We start from the raw sequence: 24,063 nt of genomic DNA on the forward strand, positions 1-24,063 counted from the left end.
AAAATCAATCAAAAAATCGACCCAAATCGACTTTTAGTAAATATACCCCAAAGTATAACTGGCTAATAGAAACTGCAGAGGAAACTACATTTGTATTAACAAAATAAAAAAACAACAAATAAGCTCTAACTGTTGTATTCTTGTATGTAACTTTATCTATGTTCTCCACACAGGTGTTACTAATTCTACGAAGAGTTATTCGTGTTATATCAATTTTTGTTGTGTCTTTCAGGTGAGTAAAATAAATGGCATACATTGTGTATAGAAAACATCTGTAACATTATAAAGTCAATACTGAAACGTAAAAGATAACTACACTTAAACCCCAAAAATATAGGTGGAGTTAGGTGATATAATTCCAATAATAACATCTTTCCTTCTTACATAATCTGATTCTCTGGTATGATGACTCCATGTTGTATCTAAGGGCCCATATAGACGGGCCGATGCTGGAGAGATGTGTGCTGAGCATGTGGGGGGAGACGGGGGGGGGGGGGGCGCGCTCATTTCACACAGTGGGTGAGTGAGCGACCCGCTAGATTGGCCTGCACTGCAGGCCAATCTAGCAGCAGCGATAGCGATGCGCAGGGCTGCGTATTGCTATCGCTGTAGGGGGTACACACGGAGCGATAATGCTCAAATTCTAAGCAATCAAGTCAGATTGCTTAGAATATCGCTCTGTGAATACCCCCCTTAACAGTCCAAACATGAAATCCTCTCTCTCCTATTGTGGTGAAGACAAGCTCATCTTCTTCCCAACACCAGAGATCATTCCCTGGTGCCATCAGCTGTACACTAATAGCAAATGGGTCATAACACTTGGCCAGACCTCTTGTGCCAACTCCTGGGACAATTATTGACCAACACAGGAAAGTTGGATCCAAGGCATAGCTTAAACTAATAGCCGACTGGAATTTCCACATAGACGTCAGGTTCCAGCTATCACAGCCATAGGTCTGATCTCCAGGCACACAGAAATTATGGTTCAGTGACCAGCAGAGATGCCTTCACAAATTATCAGGACCAGGACTCTGAATTTAGCAAACTGTGAGGAACCGAAGGGAAGGATTTCAACCCACGTGCTACTTTGGGGAATGGAGGTAGGGGGTCAAATGAATCTTATAATACAGATGCAGCCCACATCTCCCGGATGCCCAGAGTGACGAAAATGGGGTTGGGAAGCAAAGCCATGTCCCTCCTGCAAAGCCATGTCCACTCCTGTGAAGCCACGCCCCCTTTTGTGGCACATGTCTCCAGCGCACGGATGGACTCTGAACAGACACCTCTGATCCCTGATAAGTGGACCAATGATATTCAGGCAGTGTAAACAGTCACTCGGCTCTGCGCCTCCTTCCAAGCTTTATTTCTATGCTACTGTATGCGATTGAGCTGCATTGGACTCTAAGCCGCTGTTGACCTTGTAGTGTACTTTACTGCAGCAATGACGTAAACTGTTGCATATAATGTAACTTTGGTGGTTTAAAGACGCACGGCCAACATGTCACAAAGAGACTTCAATTCCTGTTCAATAATGCTCGGGTATTCTGCTGAACTGTCTCTGTAGTCCCTGTGCGGTTAAAGTCGCATCCCGGTGTCTCTGGTACAGAGTGGTGTTTTGCTGCATTTGAAGTGCAAATAAGATGCAAATTTAAGGAAAAAGTCACTATGCTGTCCCGTGGTGCGCAGCTCACCCGCGCCAGGCGTCTCATACCACATGACGTATTGAGGCTGTGGGTATGCAGACACATCTGTATATCACTCAGTGCTGATAATACGTTATCTGATCTTATTATGATATTATAGAATACTGGGGGCCTGTCGCTGAGTAACACGTAGCAGCATCTACTGGTGGCTGCCAATCTGTGGCTTTATGTAAATGTCGCTTCTTGTGTACATCCATGCAGCCAAATGTGTAAGGACTGAAATGACCACTTTTAGTGCCAATGTACAGTATGCTATAAAATACAGATTGATGCGTTCTTGTGCACCAACATAAGTCGCACCATTGAAAATTGCACCAGTGTTGTAGCAAATGCAATGTCTCCATCTGACCACGGCCTTCTAGACCGGCGTCTGGGAACGCAGCTGCTTGCATAGACACACCCATGACACTCCCATAATACTCCTACTGATTGGGCTATTTTTGCATGCCCACTATGTTTTGCCGCAGCTGGTCAGTACATTCTGCTTTGTAGCCTGCTTGGAACAGGGATGGCCATCGACCATCTATTATTTTAAGTCATCGATGGTCTATGACCGATGTAGAATACTCTTACCATCGATTGGGGGAGAACCAGATGGTTTTCCACCATCGATGGTTTAGTGCTACCAATTTTGAGAAAAAAAAATGTCCTCATAGTGTCAGGACATGGAGCTTAGCCCCGCCCCCTGACACCCGTGAAGCCATGTCCCCAGGCTCTGATTGGCCCGCATTACAGTTAACAGTAATGTAGGGGTGACCATCGATGGATAAAGCCATCAATGGTTCCTTTGCAGATGGTTTTACACCATTGAGGTTATCCATCAATGGTAACATCGATGGTAACCATTGATGGATAACCTACCAATGGCCATCCCTAACTAGGAAGATCTGGGGCTGAGCTGTGTATAAGATACTCTGCAGTTGTATACATGTTTATCTATAGCTACATATTTAGTAATTGTTTCCTTTTTTCTCCAGGCCAGGATCCGTGGATGTGTTACTACAAATCACCTTGCCAGACAACACCACGCTCCCTGTAAATATTACAGCGATCAGGGAGGCATTTGAGAATGTGAGCCTAAGTGGTGACCTTGGCAATAATACGCAAGTGTTGGTCACCAGTATCACATTTAATGGTAAGTATGGCTTGTGTCTGGAAGAATCATACATCTGATGTTAAGCAAAGTGGGATATGATAAATCCAACTATCGTGATGGTCACAACCAACAGGTCTATTTAATAATCTCCATCATTTTAGAAGGCGAAAGACGTACTGTAGATTTCATTCCTCCATACTTAGGAAACAGAAAAGTGCCGAAAAATTACTGAATTATCTGCCTTAAGATCCAATCCAGTGATGTAAGAAATGTTCCAAGAGATGTTACGGGGGATGTTAGAGGGGCAAATGCAGGATTTCTAGAGGGGTGTTTCCAAATGCATTGTACAATCTTCTGCTCTGCAGAACATTGGAACAAGTGCAGAAGTCTGTGGAAGTGGTTGACGAACCTAGTACCGACCCTGGACATATATGTACACATTGGTCTTTTTATACATTGAAAATATAGATGGTTTATAATATAGGCTGTATCAAACATGTTTAATTTAGAAAACAAGTAGTCAGCAAAAGGTTAAACATCTCATATATAAATACACATACACAATAGAACCTGTAGGAGACAGAGCTACACATTATAAGCACACATTCTCCCACTTCATAGTAAGGTGCCTGTCTCTTTTTCCTGGCAGCTACTATCTGGTCCAGTGGGGTGTAGTATGTTATGTCAGCGGTCGGGTTCCTGGCACCCAGCATACCGGCGCCGGGATCCTAACCGCCAGCATGCCGGCAGCGGGGCGAGCGCAAATGAGCTCCTTGCGGGCTCGCTGTTCTCACCACGCTGCGGGCATGGTGGCGCGTGTTATTCTCCCTCCAGGGGGGTCGTGGACCCCCAAGACGGAGAATAGTTGTCGGTATGCCGGGATTTCGGAGCCGGTATACTGAGTGCCGGGATCCCAACAGCCGACATACTGAATACCAACCGGTCCAGTGCAGTAATTGAGGGCTCAGATCCACACACAACAAACTTGGTAGAAGAAGCTGCTGCCACTGGGCATGTGCAGCAGCTCCTCTCTATCACCTTAAAATGCATGTGGTGGTGGCAGCTCAAGTAATCACACTATATACTGTTGCTATTGTGATCATAATTTGAGCTGGCAGCTAGAACCCCCCCCCCTCCCCTCCTCCCTGCATTTGCCTAAGAAGGGATGTTACCAGCGGTGCAACTCCCAGAGACAATAGAGACATTTGCCCTGGGCTCCAGCTGTCAGAGGGGTGCTGCGCAAAGAAAGACACACAGAGGGGGCTGCTGACCTAGAAAAGAGCTCTCTCCACTCATTTCATATTCGTTTGGGGCAATCACTGCTGACTGCTGTCCAAGCTCTGAAACCGCCTTAACAGACCCCTACAGCTGAAGAGTCTGGAATGTGTCTGATAACAGATCAAAGTGTGTACAATGGCCCTCATTCCGAGTTGTTCGCTCGCAAGCTGCTTTTAGCATCTTTGCACACGCTAAGCCGCCACCTACTGGGAGTGAATCTTAGCTTATCAAAATTGCGAACGAAAGATTAGCAAAATTGCGAATAGACACTTCTTAGCAGTTTCTGAGTAGCTCCACACTTACTCGGCAACTGCGATCAGTTCAGTCAGTTTCGTTCCTGGTTTGACGTCACAAACACTCCCAGCGTTCACCCAGACACTCCTCCGTTTCTCCAGCCACTCCCGCGTTTTTCACAGAAACGGCAGCGTTTTTTCACACACACCCATAAAACGGCCAGTTTCCGCCCAGAAACGCCCACTTCCTGTCAATCACATTACGATCACCAGAACGAAGAAAAAACCTCGTAATGCCGTGAGTAAAATACCTAACTGCATAGCAAATTTACTTGGCGCAGTCGCACTGCGGACATTGCGCATGCGCATTAGTGACTAATCGCTCCGTTGCGAGAAAAATATAACGAACTAACAACTCGGAATGACCCCCAATGATCTACTGCTCTGCTGCTGTTTCTATGAGGAAAAAAAGGAAAGCAGCAGTTGGTTTTCAGAAAATGCACAAATGATTGTAATAGCAAAAAACAACAAGGAATAAAAAATAGCGCTTGGTGGAAAAAAGCAGCCTAGATATATTCTAGTGATTCCCAATCACCAAAAAGCTAAAGAGAAATAAGTAATGGAAAATATCTTTGGCGCTACCACCTTTATGTTAATTAATGATGGAAAAGTCTATAGGAATGTCCCATAAGCTTTCTCTGTAACTGAATTTTGATCTTGCTGTCTTCCAAATTTCTTCAGATCTCGGGATTCCTCATGGATAAGTGTACATATAAACAGAGGAAAGGAGAATATATAGTGTAGTATTTTTTTTAAAAATAGGTTCAAATTTATTTTAGATAACACAAATGATAAAAAACATTTAAAAAGAATTTTCTTCTTCCATCCAATAAAAATTCTGTGTTTTTATATATGATTGGAACCGTACCGTGTCAAGCTCCCAGCATGGAGCAATGGAAAGAGCACAAAATTGGAGTCTCCGGAATTCCTCCTTACTCCCTCCAGGCAAAACACCGGCAGCTGGACCAGGTGGGTTCCCTTCTAAATTTGGATGCAGGTAGATGGATTCAATGGCCGCCAACGCGTTTCGAGTTCTAATAAACTCTTCCTCAAGGCAGAATGATCCCTACCTGCATGCATCCCTTTTTATATTAAAAATAACCCGGAAGTGAAACATCATTTCCTGTTTTACAAATCAAAATCTTTCCATAAAAACAATTAAACAAATCCATATAGCAATTTCTTATATCTGAACAGATATTATGTCTTATAGTGTTTTTACATATTCATATATAGTTTATATCTTAATGTAAAGTACTTCCTGTGGGTCGTCTCTAGTGCACACCAATTGTACATTCAAATCATTGTTAAAACAAAGATTTCTAATCATCCCATAAACCTTTCTAAAGTAAGTGTGGAATGTGGATATTGTAAATCATTAGATACAAATAAATATCCTAGGTTGGGCTGTTTTTAATACAAATCGGAACGCTATGCGTTCCACTGCGGACTTTCCGGAAGTCCTGTGCGTTCCACCGGCCTTTGCGGTGACGCACTTCCGGTTGTTTGTTAATCGGAACGCTATGCGTTCCACTGCCGCTCTTCCGGAAGTCTTATGCGTTCCACCGTATTTTGCGGTGACGCACTTCCGGTTATCTGTGAATCGGAACGCTGTGCGTTCCACTCCTGCTTGTCTGGATATCTCGTGCGTTCCACCATATTCAGCGGTGACGCACTTCCGCCCGAAGCCCTGCCAGTTCACACTTCCCACACTTACAGTGTCCCTATGTTATACAGACACTTATACACGATTTCATAGGAATATAGCAATATTGAAATGAATGCCTCCCATCAATATAATTGCAATTCTTAATCATACATGACAACATAAAAAAAAAAAAAAAAAAAATTTCCCAAATAATATACCACATTGCTTTAGTAATAATATTAAACCAAATAAAATTCATTCTTTTCCTTAAAGCACCTTAAAAAATAATAATTATTTATTTTTTATTTATTATTCTTTTGTTGGGGAACTTTTGTGTGTATATAGATTATCAGAGAAACCATTTTATTTCAAATTCTTTGTTTAGTCCCTCGGGGGCAATGGTTTTTAAGTTGTAAATCCACTTCATCTCCGCCCTAGCCAACATGCCTTCTGAATCCCTATCTTTCCAATTTATTTTCACATGCTGGATCCCTAAAAAGCGTTTTACTGCATTTATCTTGCATTTATGTTTTAATTTAAAATGATTTGACAAATTGTGGGTTTCTAGTCCCTTGCCAATGTTTCTAACGTGTTCTCCCATACGAGTTTTTAGTGCTCTTGATGTGCGGCCTATATAAAATAATCCGCAATCACATTCAATCAAATAAATAACATTACTGGTGTGGCATGTTATAAAATTCCGAATTTTATATTCTTTGTTTCCTACATGGAATGTAGGAAACAAAGAATATAAAATTCGGAATTTTATAACATGCCACACCAGTAATGTTATTTATTTGATTGAATGTGATTGCGGATTATTTTATATAGGCCGCACATCAAGAGCACTAAAAACTCGTATGGGAGAACACGTTAGAAACATTGGCAAGGGACTAGAAACCCACAATTTGTCAAATCATTTTAAATTAAAACATAAATGCAAGATAAATGCAGTAAAACGCTTTTTAGGGATCCAGCATGTGAAAATAAATTGGAAAGATAGGGATTCAGAAGGCATGTTGGCTAGGGCGGAGATGAAGTGGATTTACAACTTAAAAACCATTGCCCCCGAGGGACTAAACAAAGAATTTGAAATAAAATGGTTTCTCTGATAATCTATATACACACAAAAGTTCCCCAACAAAAGAATAATAAATAAAAAATAAATAATTATTATTTTTTAAGGTGCTTTAAGGAAAAGAATGAATTTTATTTGGTTTAATATTATTACTAAAGCAATGTGGTATATTATTTGGGAAATTTTTTTTTTTTTTTTTATGTTGTCATGTATGATTAAGAATTGCAATTATATTGATGGGAGGCATTCATTTCAATATTGCTATATTCCTATGAAATCGTGTATAAGTGTCTGTATAACATAGGGACACGGTAAGTGTGGGAAGTGTGAACTGGCAGGGCTTCGGGCGGAAGTGCGTCACCGCTGAATATGGTGGAACGCACGAGATATCCAGACAAGCAGGAGTGGAACGCACAGCGTTCCGATTCACAGATAACCGGAAGTGCGTCACCGCAAAATACGGTGGAACGCATAAGACTTCCGGAAGAGCGGCAGTGGAACGCATAGCGTTCCGATTAACAAACAACCGGAAGTGCGTCACCGCAAAGGCCGGTGGAACGCACAGGACTTCCGGAAAGTCCGCAGTGGAACGCATAGCGTTCCGATTTGTATTAAAAACAGCCCAACCTAGGATATTTATTTGTATCTAATGATTTACAATATCCACATTCCACACTTACTTTAGAAAGGTTTATGGGATGATTAGAAATCTTTGTTTTAACAATGATTTGAATGTACAATTGGTGTGCACTAGAGACGACCCACAGGAAGTACTTTACATTAAGATATAAACTATATATGAATATGTAAAAACACTATAAGACATAATATCTGTTCAGATATAAGAAATTGCTATATGGATTTGTTTAATTGTTTTTATGGAAAGATTTTGATTTGTAAAACAGGAAATGATGTTTCACTTCCGGGTTATTTTTAATATAAAAAGGGATGCATGCAGGTAGGGATCATTCTGCCTTGAGGAAGAGTTTATTAGAACTCGAAACGCGTTGGCGGCCATTGAATCCATCTACCTGCATCCAAATTTGGAAGGGAACCCACCTGGTCCAGTTGCCGGTGTTTTGCCTGGAGGGAGTAAGGAGGAATTCCGGAGACTCCAATTTTGTGCTCTTTCCATTGCTCCATGCTGGGAGCTTGACACGGTACGGTTCCAATCATATATAAAAACACAGAATTTTTATTGGATGGAAGAAGAAAATTCTTTTTAAATGTTTTTTATCATTTGTGTTATCTAAAATAAATTTGAACCTATTTTTTAAAAAAATACTACACTATATATTCTCCTTTCCTCTGTTTATATGTACACTTATCCATGAGGAATCCCGAGATCTGAAGAAATTTGGAAGACAGCAAGATCAAAATTCAGTTACAGAGAAAGCTTATGGGACATTCCTATAGACTTTTCCATCATTAATTAACATAAAGGTGGTAGCGCCAAAGATATTTTCCATTACTTATTTCTCACAAATGATTGTAATAAAACTTTTAAAAGGGGTATTTATTTATCAAAGATGGTAGAGAGATAAAATTTTGGGATACAGGGTCCGATTCAAAACTGATCGCAGATGTGCTAAAATAGGCACATTTACATACCTCCCAACATGACCCTCTACAGGAGGGACAGAAAGCTCTGCTTCTGGACTTTTCTCTCAGTTTATGATTAATGGCACCTGTTTGGAACAGGTTAGTGAATAAGAAAGGTGTTTCAGTACATGTGATGGAAATCATATATTAAGAGGGAAGTGCAGGAGCAGAGCATTCTGTCCCTCCTGGAGAGGGTCATGTTGGGAGGTATGCATCTATGATCAGAATCTCTGACATGCTGGGGGACGCCCAGCACAGGGCTAGTCCGCCCCGCATGTCAGGCCCTACCCCCCTTCCTGTACAGGTGCGAAAGCATCGCGCTTTCGCACCCGCCAAGTAGCTCCCAACCTGCACAGTCTAGCTGCACCACCCGCCATGTTTTGGGTCGCAGCGGCTGCGTGTGACGTCACGCATTCGCCGTGGCCCGCCCCAGCAATGGTCCGGACACGCCTGCGTTGTCCGGCCTGCGCCCCCCAACATCGTTCTAACGCAGTTGTCACGCACCCCCTCCCGCCCCGTTTTCGCATCTCACTGGGTGCGCATGCGCACTCCACTGAGGGCTCCTTAGCAGCGATCGCCTCTGAATTAAGCCCAAAGTACCATCCAATCCCAACTGTCATTTTTCAAACACAGCCTGTAAAATGTAAGGCAAAAGCTGATTGGCTGGTAGTTTATCTCTCACAAATGTATCTCTCTCTGACCCCTCCTCAGGGCTCTATTTATTATCATTTGCAGACATCAGCCGAAAATAAAGATTCCTTATCGCCACAACTAACTGCAATAAGGAATCTTTATTCTCCCAGATGTCTCAATGGTAAGTCGATGGGACGTCGGCACATGTGCAAGCCAGAGCCACTGGGGGCGCACCACCTTCTATTTTGCCTCAGGGTGCCTGGCATGAACTTACGCCCTTAGATGTTGCAGGGAATGTCATAAGAAATGTTACAGGGATGTTGCAAGGGATGTTACAGTGGATGTTACAGGGGATGTTACAGGGAATGTTACAGGGGATGTTACAGGGAATGTTACAGGGGATGTTACAGGGGATGCTACAGGGGATGTTACAGGGGATGTTACAGGGAATGTTATAGGGATGTTACAGGGAATGTTACAGGGGATGTTACAGGGAATGTTATAGGGATGTTACAGGAGATGTTACAGGGGATGCTACAGGGGATGTTACAGGGGATGTTACAGGAGATGTTACAGGGGATGTTACAGGGAATGTTACAGGAGATGTTACAGGGGATGTTACAGGGAATGTTACAGGAGATGTTACAGGGGATGTTACAGGGATGTTACAGGGAATGTTACAGGGGATGTTACAGGGGATGCTACAGGGGATGTTACAGGGGATGCTACAGGGAATGTTACAGGGGATGTTACAGGGGATGTTACAGGGGATGCTACAGGGGATGTTACAGGGGATGCTACATGGGATGTTACAGGGAATGTTACAGGGGATGTTACAGGGGATGTTACAGGGAATGTTACAGGGGATGTTACAGGGAATGTTACAGGGGATGTTACAGGGGATGTTACAGGGAATGTTACAGGGGATGTTACAGGGGATGTTACAGGGAATGTTACAGGGGATGTTACAGAGGATGTTACAGGGAATGTTATAGGGGATGTTACAGAGGATGTTACAGGGGATGTTACAGAGGATGTTACAGGGAATGTTACAGGGGATGCTACAGGAGATTTTACAGTGGATGTTACAGGGAATGTTACAGGGGATGTTACAGGAGATGTTACAGGGAATGTTACAGGGGATATTACAGGGAATGTTATAGGGAATGTTATAGGGATGTTACAGGGGATGTTACAGGGGATGTTACAGGGAATGTTACAGGGGATGTTACAGGGGATGTTACAGGGGATGTTACAGGGGATGTTACAGGGAATGTTACAGGGGATGTTACAGGGGATGTTACAGGGGATGTTACAGGGAATGTTACAGGGGATGTTACAGGGGATGCTACAGGGAATGTTATAGGGGATGTTACGGGATATATTACAAGAGATTTTACAGGGAATGTTACAGGGAATGTTATAGGGATGTTACAGGGAATATTACAGGGAATGTTACAGGGGATGTTACAGGGAATGTTATAGGGATGTTACAGGGAATGTTACAGGGGATGTTACAGGGAATGTTATAGGGATGTTACAGGAGATGTTACAGGAGATGTTACGGGATATATTACAGGGGATGTTACAGGGGATGTTACAGGGAATGTTACAGGGGATGTTACAGGGGATGTTACAGGGAATGTTACAGGGGATGTTACAAGGGATGTTACAGGGGATGTTACAGGGGATGTTACAGGAGATGTTACGGGGGATGTTACGGGATATATTACAGGGAATGTTACAGGGGATGTTACAGGGAATGTTACAGGGGATATTACAGGGAATGTTATAGGGATGTTACAGGGGATGTTATAGGGAATGTTATAGGGATGTTACAGGGGATGTTACAGGAGATGTTACAGGGAATGTTACAGGGAATGTTACAGGGGATATTACAGGGAATGTTATAGGGATGTTACAGGGGATGTTATAGGGAATGTTATAGGGGATGTTACAGGGGATGTTACAGGAGATGTTACAGGGGATGTTACAGGGGATGTTACAGGGAATGTTACAGGGAATGTTACAGGGGATATTACAGGGAATGTTATAGGGAATGTTATAGGGATGTTACAGGGGATGTTACAGGGAATGTTACAGGGGATGTTACAGGGGATGCTACAGGGAATGTTATAGGGGATGTTACGGGATATATTACAGGAGATTTTACAGGGAATGTTACAGGGGATGTTACAGGGAATGTTATAGGGATGTTACAGGGAATATTACAGGGAATGTTACAGGGGATGTTACAGGGAATGTTATAGGGATGTTACAGGGGATGTTACAGGGAATGTTATAGGGATGTTACAGGAGATGTTACAGGAGATGTTACGGGATATATTACAGGGGATATATTACAGGGGATGTTACAGGGAATGTTACAGGGGATGTTACAGGGAATGTTACAGGGGATGTTACAGGGAATGTTACAGGGGATGTTACAGGGGATGTTACAGGGGATGTTACAGGGGATGTTACAGGGGATGTTACAGGGGATGTTACGGGATATATTACAGGGAATGTTACAGGGGATGTTACAGGGGATGTTACAGGGAATGTTACAGGGAATGTTACAGGGGATGTTACAGGGGATGTTACGGAATATATTACAGGGGATGTTACAGGAGATTTTACAGGGGATGTTACAGGGAATGTTACAGGGGATGTTGGAAGGGATGTTATAGGGAATGTTACAGGGAATGTTGCAAGGGATGCTACAGGGAATGCTACATGGGATGTTACAAGGGATGTTACAAGGGATGTTACAGGGAATGTTATAGGGGATGTTACGGGATATATTACAGGGGATGCAACAGGAGATTTTACAGGGGATGTTACAGGGAATGTTATAGGGATGTTACAGGAGATGTTACGGGATATATTACAGGGGATGTTACAGGGAATGTTACAGGGGATGTTACAGGGAATGTTACAGGGGATGTTACAGGGGATGTTACAGGGAATGTTATAGGGATGTTACAGGAGATGTTACAGGAGATGTTACGGGATATATTACAGGGGATGTTACAGGGGATGTTATAGGGATGTTACAGGGAATGTTACAGGGAATGTTACAGGGAATGTTACAGGGGATGTTACAGGGAATGTTACAGGGGATGTTACAGGGAATGTTACAGGGGATGTTACAAGGGATGTTACAGGGAATGTTACAGGGAATGTTACAGGGAATGTTACAGGGGATGTTACAGGGGATGTTACGGGGGATGTTACAGGGGATGTTACGGGATATATTACAGGGAATGTTACAGGGAATGTTACAGGGAATGTTACAGGGGATGTTACAGGGGATGTTACGGAATATATTACAGGGGATGTTACAGGAGATTTTACAGGGGATGTTACAGGGAATGTTACAGGGGATGTTGGAAGGGATGTTATAGGGAATGTTACAGGGAATGTTGCAAGGGATGCTACAGGGGATGCTACATGGGATGTTACAAGGGATGTTACAGGGGATGTTACAGGGGATGTTACAGGGAATGTTATAGGGGATGTTACGGGATATATTACAGGGGATGCTACAGGAGATTTTACAGGGGATGTTACAGGGAATGTTATAGGGATGTTGCAAGGGATGTTAGAGGAGATGTTACAGGGGATGTTACAGGGGATGTTACAGGAGATGTTGCAATCTTATTTTCCATAAGCAAGGAAATATCAGTGTATCCATGCCTGATCTGAAGTCACCTAGGACCTCCGCCTTTCCAATGTATCAGTGATAGGCGACAGGCAGTATACTGAGGGTATCCGGTCTCTAGGTCGACCACACCTAGGTCAACAGTCATTAGGATCGACCACTATTGGTCGACATGCATTAGGTCGACATGGTCACTAGATCATCATGGAAAAAGGTCGACGTGAGTTTTTCACTTTTTTTCCCATTTTTTTAACTTTGTCATACTTAACGATTCACGCGGACTATGATTAGGAATAGTAACCTGTGCCAAGTGCAGCAGTAGCGGAGCGAGGCACCTTGCCCAAAGCAGGGCGAGCGAAGTGAGCCATGCGAGGGGACACTGTGCACTAATTGGGGTTCCCCTTCACTTTATGAAGAAAATGACACAAAAAACAAACAAAAAAAACCCTCATGTCGACCTTGTTCATGTCAACCTAAAGACCATGTCGACTTATTTCAGGTGCCGACCTAGTCACTGTTGACCAATAGTGGTCGACCTAATGACTGTCGACCTAAGGGTGGTCTATCCTATGATCCACACCCATACTGAGTGCTTACTTGCAGATTCTCCGTTGGGGTGTAGTATGTCTGACCGGCAGTCAGCATACCGACGCCGGGATCCCGGCGGGGAAGGGCGAGTGCAGCAAGCTCCTTGCGGGCTCGGTGGCGACCTGCGGTCGCCACGGGATCTGTTCCCACTCTATGGGTGTCGTGGACACCCACGAGTGGAAATAGTCCCTGTTGGTTGGCATGCCGACCATGGGGATAGAGGGGGGGGGGGGGGGGGCGGGATGTCGGTGGAGGTCATGTGACCGTCGGTCTACCGACCGCCGGTCACATGAATGGGATGTTACAGGGAATGCTATAGGGGATGTTACGGGATATATTACAGGGGATGCTACAGGAGATTTTACAGGGGATGTTACAGGGAATGTTATAGAGATGTTGCAAGGGATGTTAGAGGAGATGTTACAGGAGATGGTACAGGGGATGTTACAGGGGATGTTACAGGAGATGTTGCAATCTTATTTTCCATAAGCAAGGAAATATCAGTGTATCCATGCCTGATCTGAAGTCACCTAGGACCTCCACCTTTCCAATGTATCAGTGATAGGCGACAGGCAGTATACTGAGGGTATCCGGTCTCTAGGTCAACCACACCTAGGTCGACAGTCATTAGGATCGACCACTATTGGTCGACATGCATTAGGTCAACATGGTCACTAGATCGTCATGGAAAAAGGTCGACGTGAGTTTTTCACTTTTTTTTCTTTTTTTTAACTTTGTCATACTTAACGATTCACGCGGACTATGATTAGGAATAGTAACCTGTGCCAAGTGCAGCAGTAGCGGAGCGAGGCACCTTGCCCAAAGCAGGGCGAGCGAAGTGAGCCATGCGAGGGGACACTGTGCACTAATTGGGGTTCCCCGTCACTTTATGAAGAAAATGACACAAAAAATAAACAAAAAAACCCCTCATGTCGACCTTGTTCATGTCAACCTAAAGACCATGTCGACTTATTTCAGGTGCCGACCTAGTCACTGTTGACCAATAGTGGTCGACCTAATGACTGTTGACCTAAGGGTGGTCTATCCTATGATCCACACCCATACTGAGTGCTCACTTGCAGATTCTCCGTTGGGGTGTAGTATGTCTGACCGGCAGTCAGCATACCGACGCCGGGATCCCGGCGGGGAGGGGCGAGTGCAGCAAGCTCCTTGCGAGCTGGATCTGTTCCCACTCTATGGGTGTCGTGGACACCCACGAGTGGAAATAGTCCCTGTTGGTTGGCATGCCGACCATGGGGATAGAGGGGGGCGGGATGTCGGTGGAGGTCATGTGACCGTCGGTCTACCGACCGCCGGTCACATGAATACCACCCTGAAGTTGATCTTATCTTTTGCAAGAGTCAAATGCCACATCATGTGACCTTCTACACATCACACAACCTCCTCCATGCAATGCAGGACATCTGTGACCAAGTAAGGAAGGGTGTTCAGCCCATGTGCATTTACTATGCCAGAATGCCTGGGAGACACCCGGATTTTAAAGGAGTCCCCAGAAGAGTCGGTTAATCATATGCACAAAGGGGGTCATTCTGAGTTGATTGTAGCTGTGCTAAATTTAGCACAGCTACGATCATCTACACTGACATGCAGGGGGGGCGCCCAGCACAGGGCTAGCCTGCCCCGCATGTTAGTCCCTTCCCCGTTGCTTAAGTACAAAGGCATCACCCAGCGGCGATGTTTTTGCACTTTGCACTTCAGGAGTAGCTCCCAGCCAGCGCAGCTTTTGCGTGCTGGCCGGGAGCTACTCATCTCTGCCCGGCTCGCAGCGGCTGCGTGTGACATCATGCAGCCACTGCTGCCCGCCCCCTGCACGGTCCGTCCACGTTTGCGTTGGCCGGGCCACGCCCACAAAATGGCGGCCAGACACCACCGTGCCCCCCCTTCCCGCCCAGCGACCGCCTCTGCCTGATTGACAGCCATCGGCTGTCAGCCATGCGCCGGCGCATGAGCTGTTCTGACCTGATCGCTGATCTGCGATAAACTGCAGTGAGCGATCAGGTCAGAATGACCCCCAAAGACAGTTTATCTGCAGATATACTGTACCATTCCATGCACAGGAAAGCCACATTTACCATATACAGTGATACAGGTCCTAAGAGGCAACTGCCACTGCTGACAAAGACAGAGATATAGGCTCATATTTATCAATCAAAATTTGCTTTTGGGGACGCCTTGGATTTATGTACTGGGGACCACAGCAGATATCGGAGATATAAAAAGCAGGTTAGAGTAATTTTAGCCCCTAGGAGTCCACTGGGCCCTAGACAGGAGCCTAGATCAGAGGTTCCCAAACTGTTTGCCGTGGCTCCCCGGGGTGCCTCGGGACACTTGCAGGGGTGCCCTGGGTTGGTGGTCCAGGACCAATTCAAATTATTCATGGTCAATATAATAGGCAAAACCAGTGCTGGTGGCTGCCAGTCATAAAATATGTGTCACAACTGAGGGTCTAGGCTGACAGGAGGAAGCCTCAGTTGTAGGGGCTGAGATAAAGTTGAACTTGGGAGGTTTAATCAGACCCCTGGACATGTAAGTGTTGTGTAGAAGGATTACCCATAGGTGTGACCATGACAACCAGGTTTAAAAGTCAATAAAAGATTTATTAACAGACTCCGTATTAATACAGCAGTAATTAAAGATGAGAATGAGCAGTGATAAATGATACAGTTCCTGGATCACTATAACCTTGGGAGGAGCCACAGAATCAGCGGTTTCAGAAGGGAAACATGGAATGTCCTAGGTATTTTCAAGAAGGGGGGTAACTGGAGTCAGTAAGCAACAGGATTGACGACTTGTTCAACTTGAAAAGGACCAATGTAACGAGGTGCAAACTTCATGCTGGGAACTCTTAACCTCAAATTCTTTGTAGACAACCACACACGATCACCCACCTTGAGAGCAGGAACTGCCCTACGCTTCTTATCTGCAAACTTCTTGTATCTAAACGATGCTTTGAGCAGAGCCGCTCGTACATTTTCCAGTTATTTGAAAACTGGCGCAAGGTGACATCCACTGCTGGTACAGAAGTTGCTGGAAGCGGCTGGAATTCTGGAACTTTAGGGTGGAATCCATAGTTGATGAAGAATGGTGTTGAAGAAGATGAGGAATGATATTGGTTGTTATGGCTGAACTCGGCCCAGGGAAGGAGTTGAACCCAGTCATCTTGAGAGGAAGACACATAGATGCGGAGGAAGGCCTCCAAGTCCTGATTCACCCTCTCAGTTTGACCATTGGTCTGAGGATGGTAAGCTGTGGAAAACTTTAATTTGACTTGGAGGGCTTGACACAAACTTCGCCAAAATTTGGCTACAAATTGTACTCCTTGATCAGAGATGATCTCTTCAGGAAGACCATGGAGTCAGAAGATCTCTTGAATAAACACTTGAGCCAACTTGGAAGCTGACGGAAGACCGGTGAGAGGAATGAAATGTGCCATCTTGGTGAACCGGTCAACTACCACCCAGATGGTATTAAACTTGTTGCACGTAGGCAGGTCTGTAACAAAGTCCATCAACAAATGGGTCCATGGTCGACGGGGAACAGATAATGGAACCAGTTGCCCCGCAGGCGACTGGCGGGATACTTTGTGTTGGGCAGATTTTGGGCAAGATGCAATAAACTCCATGACGTCCTTCTTCAGAGTTGGCCACCAATAAGACCTAGAGATAAACTCAAGGGTTTTCTGAATGCCTGTATGTCCGGCAAAATGGGAAGCGTGGGCCCAATGCATGAGCTTCTTCCTTAACACTGGCTTCACAAAACTTTTCCCTGGTGGGGGCGTAGAGTCCATCCTTACCGTGGAGAATGCGAACGGATTAATAATAGGATGCTTGTCAGAAGACTCCGACTCATTTTCTTGCTCCCAAGAGCGGGAAAGGGCATCGGCCTTGCGATTCTGAGAGCCCGGACAGAACTGGAGTTTAAAGTCGAACCTGGAAAAGAAAAGTGCCCATCTGGCCTGACGAGGGTTAAGACATTGTGCGCCTTTCAGATATAAAAGATTCTTGTGGTCGGTAAGGATAGTGATTGAATGAGAAGCTCCCTCCAACAGGTATCTCCACTCCTCTAGAGCGAGCTAGATGGCTAGCAACTCCTGATCGCCAATGGCATAGTTGCGCTCAGCTGGGGAGAACTTCCGGGAGAAGAAACTGCAAGGATGTAGATGACCATCTTTAGCCCTCTTGGATAACACCGCTCCTACTCCAACGGAGGAGGCATCCACCTCAAGGATGAAAGGAGAGTCGATGTCGGGCTGTTTCAGAACCGGGGCAGAGATGAACCGTTGCTTTAATAGATGAAAAGCTTGCGTAGCTTCTTCAGACCACTTGGAAGGATTAGCACCCTTCTTGGTCAACGCAGTGATAGGCGCCACAATGGTGGAAAAGTCTCGTATAAACTTTCTGTAGTAATTGGCGAATCCTAAAAACCTCTGGACCCCTTTGAGGGTTAAGGGTATCGGCCAATTCTGGATTGCTTGTAGTTTCTCAGGATCCATCTCTAGTCCGGAACCGGACACAATGTAGCCTAGAAACGGAATGGATTTGACTTCAAAAACACATTTCTCTAATTTGCAATAGAAATTATTGACACGGAGACGGGACAGAACCTCCTTTACCCAGAAACGATGTTCCTCTAGATTATTGGCAAAGATAAGGATATCATCTAGATAAACCACGACATGGCGGTATAAGATATCTCTGAAGATCTCATTCACGAAATGCTGGAAGACAGCTGGAGCATTACTTAATCCGAAGGGCATGACGAGGTACTCATAATGACCATCATGGGTGTTAAAGGCGGTCTTCCACTCGTCACCCTCTCGGATCCGGATGAGATTGTAGGCACCCCTCAAATCCAACTTCGTAAAGATGGTTGCTCCGCTAACTCTATCGAAGAGTTCTGTAATTCAAGGGTAAAGGATATCGGTTCTTGACGGTAATGTCGTTCAAACCTCTGTAGTCGATGCACGGCCGCAGGCCACCATCTTTCTTCTTAACGAAAAAGAAACCTGCGCCTGCTGGGGAAGAAGAAGGTCGAATAAAACCCTTTGCCAGATTCTCTTTGATGTACTCCTCCATGGAATGCGTCTCTGGTAACAACAACGGATAAGTTCGGCCTCGAGGTGGAACCTTCCCTGGGATGAGATCAATTGGACATTCCCTATGAGGAGGAAGGATATCAGCAGAAGCTTTACTGAACACGTCCGTGTAGTCTCGATATGGAGGAGGTGGAACATCAGACGACCTGGAGGAGGAAGAACAAACAGGAAGCACTTTGGACAAACAGGTCTCAGCACAGGAGGGACCCCATGCCAGTATTTGCGTAGTCGTCCAGTCAATCGATGGATTGTGGAGACGAAGCCATGGAAGGCCCAAAACCACTGGATGTGTGGCTCTTGGAATCACTAGAAAGGAAATAAATTCTGAATGAAGAACTCCTACTCTCAGACGAACTGGTAGAGTCCTTAGAGAAATAACTGCGTCAAAAATCTTACTGCCATCCACGGCAGTCAAGGAAATGGACGAGGAAAGTCTCTCGGTGGGTAGGGACCACCGTTTAACATATGCTTCAGTTATGAAATTCCCAGCTGCTCCGGAATCTAGGAGGGCAATGACGTTCCTATAACGTTGAGCAATTTGAAGCGAGACTGGGAGATTGCAATCATGAGGAGATGGAGAGGAGAGCATTACTCCTAGCCGGCCCTCTCCTTGGCGAGCTAGTACCTGAAGTTTCCAGGACGTTTGGGACAGGCATTGATTGCGTGAGACGGAGCTGCACAGTAAAGACAAAGGGACTCGGAAAGACGTCTTCGGCGCTCAGCGGGAGATAGACGGGAACGACCAATTTGCATGGGCTCATCTTTGGATGGAGACGGTTGACGAGGAGGAGGAGCAGAAGATTTTGGAGTAGATGATCTTCCTCGCTCAGTTGCTCTTTCTCTGAACCGTAGATCAACTTTTGTGCATAATGAGATTAGCTCATCCAACTTAGAGGGCAAGTCTCTGGTAGCTAATTCATCCTTAATGCGTTCTGATAAGCCATGCCAGAATGCAGCATACAGGGCTTCGTCGTTCCATGCCAGTTCGGAAGCCAGGATCTTGAACTGTATAAGATACTGTCCCACAGTACGCATTCCCTGGCGTAAATGGAGAATCTCAGATGAAGCTGAAGTTACCCGGCCTGGCTCGTCGAAGATGCGCCTGAATGTTGTTACAAGGTCAGTATAGGAGGACAGCAGGGTATCGGACTTCTCCCATAAAGGTGATGCCCAATCAAGGGCTGAGCCACTGAGAAGGGAAATAATATAGGCAATTTTAGTACGATCACTGGGGAAATTGCCAGGTTGTAGCTCAAAGTGAATTTCACATTGATTGAGAAATCCCCTGCAGAATCTTGGAGATCCATCAAATTTTGCTGGCGTTGGAAGATGAAAACGTGGAGCAGAAATGGGTAAGGTGGGTGGGGCTACAGCTGGTGTCACTGTGGAGGACGCACCGGATGCGCCTGATCCACGGAGGGTCGTATGGATCCCATCCAGCCGAGTAGAAAGATCCTGGACACAGCGGATGATGTGGCCTTGTGCAGCCTCCTGATGTTCAAGTCTGGCTGCCAGTTCTTGCATCGGCCTGGCCGCTTGATCCTGGTCTCCGGCTGGATTCATATGGTCAGTGCTTACTGTCACAACTGAGGGTCTAGGCTGACAGGAGGAAGCCTCAGTTGTAGGGGCTGAGATAAAGTTGAACTTGGGAGGTTTAATCAGACCCCTGGACATGTAAGTGTTGCGTAGAAGGATTACCCGAAGGTGTGACCATGACAACCAGGTTTAAAAGTCAATAAAAGATTTATTAACAGACTCCGTATTAATACAGCAGTAATTAAAGATGAGAATGAGCAGTGACAAATGATACAGTTCCTGGATCACTATAACCTTGGGAGGAGCCACAGAGCACTGGTAGGTTGAGGAACAGATGTTAAAGTCCCATTGATGGAATATCCTTACCAGGCCTGTCTGTAGTAGTGAGGGTAGCCGAGGAACACGCCAGCAGGTATAACAGGTGGAGCTGGTAACACTGTAGCTTGAGCGGACTGCTGTAGATACTGGATGGAACCAGCCAGATGGTAGAGACACGGAGTGGATGCTGAATGGAATCAGCCAGGTGATAGAACACGGAGTGGATGCTGGATGGAACCAGCCAGGTAGTAGGATGATGCTAGGGAGCGTGGATAAAGGAAGAGATGAAAGGTGGATACCGATGGTTTGTGGATACAGCTGGTAGGTAGGAATCCGCTGGAACAACACCGGCACTTTTAGAAGACTGGATACTACTGAAAGTTGACCGCTGGAAGCAGATGGGTTTGTAGCTTGGAAACTGGAACAATCACGGAGGACTGCAGAGTCAGGCTGCATCGCAAGATGGAAAGCAGGTGCGGGTCTCTTAGTGGAGGCTGGAGACAGGAGCTGGAAACCTGGAGAAACAACCACAGGAGAGAGAGAGACTGGAACTAGGTTTGACAACCAAAGCACTGACGATTTCCTGGTTCAGGCACAGGATACTTATACTTGCAGCAAGGCAGGTATTGGCTGAACAATTATGCAGATTCAACAGCGCAGCGGATTGGTGGAGACTGAGGCATGTGACTGAAACCAACATGGCTGCGCCCATGTTAGCACTTGGAGGGAAAGATAGTTTGGAAAACCATGTGGAGATTCAGCAGTAATGGCGGCGCAGGCCACGGAGGACCGGAAACGCCAGACTGACAACTGTATACTGGAACACATGGATGACAGCGGAGGCCGCGGCAGGCATGAGGCGCCACACTGTATACTGGAACACAGGAACAGCGGCGGAGGCCGCGGAGGGCAAGAGACGCCATTCAGAGATAAAACATGGCTCCGCTGTGACAGCGTCTCAGAGTGACAGGAGGGAGATGCAGAGTGTGGACATCAGTAACACAGATGAAACCCGGCCCTGGTACGCTGAGCCAGCTTCAGGAGACATCTAAAAGGCAAGTAATGGCGTCCAGATACCCGGATCGTGACAATATGTGGCCAAACAGAAGCAGATCTTGTCCCTCACCACAAAACTGACCCTAAGGATGACATATAAATGCAATCTAATTAATGTAATATTTCTTTCTAAATTTCTCAATAAGATATTTTTGGCCTAGGGATGCCGTGAAAAAAAAACCTGATATTCTAGGGCGCCGTGATTCAAAAAAGTTTGGAAACCACTGACCTAGATAGATTAATGGATCGGGCTCAGTAATTCATTTTAATTTTTCACTTGCATTTTCCACACTACTCAACTGATTTCAAATAAAGGGGCAGATGTATTAACCTGGAGAAGGCATAAGGAAGTGATAAACCAGTGATATGTGTAAGGTGATAAAGGCAGCAGCCAATCAGATCCTGACTGTTAATTTACATATTGGAGCTGATTGGCTGGTGCCTTTATCACCTTGCACATATCACTGGTTTATCACTTCCTTATGCCTCCTCCAGGTTAATACATCTGCCCCATAATGTGTTAAAAAACTTTGACATCAATTTTAATTGGAAAATAAGTGGGGAAAGCCAGTAGCAGAGCTTTGTATAAAATGGGTCATGTATACTCCATTTAGCAACTGCAGCTGTACTGATGCTGCATGTGCATCACATATGTGATTTCAAATATTGATTTTAGAAGTAACTTTTTAATAAGAATGACACCCTAACTTCCCATAAGTGGGACCTGTATGTGTTTATCTCTCGCAAAAATCTTACCCCTTAAAACTGTAAATGTGTCATGTATATTATACTGTACTTTTTCACACAAGTGCATTCTGGACTTTTGTATTTAACATTTATATCTTTCCATATCTGTTTCATGTGTTGGTTGAATATATTGCATTTCAATATTGTACTTCAGTGTTGTGACAATTAGTAATTTTCATGTTGTATTTTTTTTTTTTTTAAAGGTACAGTGTTATTTCAACTAACAACGACAGCTACACCCAGCACAACACCTACAGCTACTACTACAACTGGAACTAGCACAACACTTACAGCTACTACCACATTGGAAACCAGCACATCACCTACAGTTACCACCACAACTGAAGCCAGCACAACACCTACAGTTACCACCACAACTGAAGCCAGCACAACACCTACAGTTACTACCACAACTGAAGTCAGCATGTCACCTACAGTACCCACCACAACTGAAGCCAGCACATCACCTACAGTTACCACCACAACTGAATCAAGCACATCACCTACAGTAACCACCACAACTGAAGCCAGCACAACAACTACAGTAACCACCACAACTGAAGCCACCACAACAGCTACAGTTACTACCACAAATGAAGCCAGCACATCACCTACAGTTGCCACCACAACTGAAGCAAGCACATCACCTACTGTTACCACCACAACTGGAGCCAGCACATCACCTACAGTTACCACCACAACTGAAGCCAGCACAACACCTAAAGTTACCACCACAACTGGAGCCAGCACGTCACCTACAGTTACCACCACAACTGAAGCCAGCACATCAACTACAGTTACTGCCACAACTGAAGCCAGCACATCACCTACAGTTACCACCACAACTGAATCAAGCACATCACCTACAGTAACCACCACAACTGGAACCAGCACATCACCTACAGTTACCACCACTACTGGAGCCGGTACATCACCTACAGTTACCACCACAACTGAAGCCAGCACATCACCTACAGTTACCATCACAACTGCAGCCAGCACAACACCTACAGTTACCTCCGCAACTGGAGCCAGCACATCAACTACAGTTACCACCACAACTGAAGCCAGCACATCACCTACAGTTACCACCACAACTGAAGCCAGCACATCATCTACAGTTACCACCACAACTGAAGCCAACACAACACCTACAGTTACCACCACTACTGAAGCCAGCACAACACCTAAAGTTACCACCACAACTGAAGCCAGCACATCACCTACAGTTACCACCACAACTGAAGCCAGCACATCACCTACAGTTACCACCACAACTGAAGCCAGCATATCACCTACTGTTACCACCACAACTGAAGCCAGCACATCAACTACAGTTACCACCACAACTGAAGCCAACACAACACCTACAGTTACCACCACAACTGAAGCCAGCACAACACCTACAGTTACCACCTCAACTGAAGCCAGCACCTCAACTACAGTAACCACAACTGAAGCCAGCACGTCACCTACAGTTACCACCACAACTGAAGTCAGCATATCACCTACTGTTACCACCACAACTGAAGCCAACACAACACCTACAGTTACCACCACAACTGAAGCCAGCACAACACCTACATTTACCACCTCAACTGAAGCCAGCACATCAACTACAGTAACCACCACAACTGAAGCCAGCACATCTCCTACAGTTACCACCACAACTGAAGCCAGCACAACACCTACAGTTACCACAACTGA

Source organism: Pseudophryne corroboree, chromosome 9 (genome assembly GCF_028390025.1).
Source record: "Pseudophryne corroboree isolate aPseCor3 chromosome 9, aPseCor3.hap2, whole genome shotgun sequence".
Lineage (NCBI taxonomy): Eukaryota > Metazoa > Chordata > Amphibia > Anura > Myobatrachidae > Pseudophryne > Pseudophryne corroboree.